This window comes from Belonocnema kinseyi, chromosome 4, assembly GCF_010883055.1.
Source record: "Belonocnema kinseyi isolate 2016_QV_RU_SX_M_011 chromosome 4, B_treatae_v1, whole genome shotgun sequence".
Lineage (NCBI taxonomy): Eukaryota > Metazoa > Arthropoda > Insecta > Hymenoptera > Cynipidae > Belonocnema > Belonocnema kinseyi.
The window spans coordinates 64158635-64159884 of NC_046660.1; positions in this window are offsets into that span (position 1 = coordinate 64158635).

Below are 1250 nucleotides of genomic sequence, written 5' to 3' on the forward strand. Positions count from 1 at the left end.
GATAAGTGTAGTAACAGTTAATGATTTCTGGAAATCGATTATAAGATTTATTAAAAAATAGCAATATGCATTGTTTTTCCTGAACTCTAAATTTGTATTTTTGTAGTAAATATAATAAAGCCATTTCTTTTTTCTGATGTGATATGAACGTGAATAACCATTTTTTTACATACTCAGAAAAAGAGAAGTTAGAAATTTTATTTTACATTTAAAGCCTTCAGATACAGATTTCATACTTTTCACCCTTCTTTCCAGAATTTATTCTTTTCGTCTGTTTTCAAAAAGAGTCCTCTTTTTTTTGCTCCTAAATGCAAATCGAGTTATTATAACCTGATAACAAAATCCAGCTATTCTTGTTTAGAAAGTTTATTATTTGTTTTTAATGTAAATTTTAATAATCTATTTCTGATTCAAAATTGATAGCTTTTATTTGGAAATTCAACGCTTAAAATCTGTATTGATGCTTTTTTTTGTTGAAAAAGTCAAATACTTGGATCAGAGTTCAATTACATGATTAAAGAATTATTTTTTTGCAAAAAGAATCAATTATTTTGTTAGAAATTTGTTTATTTCTATGTTAGATATCAGATACTTTTTGATTGAAAATTCAACAATTTCGTTGAATATTGAAACGCGTTTTGTTGTTTGTTCGTATTTTTTATAGAAAATAATTCTTCTTGATGGCAAATTCAATTTCTTGGTAGAAAGTTGAATTACTTTCAGCAACATTTGTCTAAATAGCTAAAGATCTAGAATTATGGCTGAAAATTCAACTTAAAATTCAAATATTCCATTTTTGATTGAAATTTTAATATTTCGGTTATAAAATAAATGTTGTCTTAAATTAGAGTTTTTCGGCAAAAAATTATTTTTCTTTATTGAAAATCCAACTACTTGGTTTAGACATTTTTTGTTTTGGTTGAAAATCTGTTTTTTTTTTTTTTTAATAAACGGATTTCAAATATTACTTGCAGCCTCGCTGTATGCTCACCTGGCGGCTTAGCACCAGTAGCTAAAGCCGAGCATATTCCAAGAAATACTGTTAACTTATACATCTGTGAAAAATTAAATTGCAATATTAGAAATATTGCAAAAATGTTTATAATTGATTGTTAACTTTTATTCAACATTATTTTTTCGTGTAATTTGTTATTGTACACAAGAGATATGGTTTTGTATAGCATTATTTCTCAGATGTGTCAACTTAAAAAATGTAATGTGCCCAATCTGAGTCCAACTTAGATAAAGTG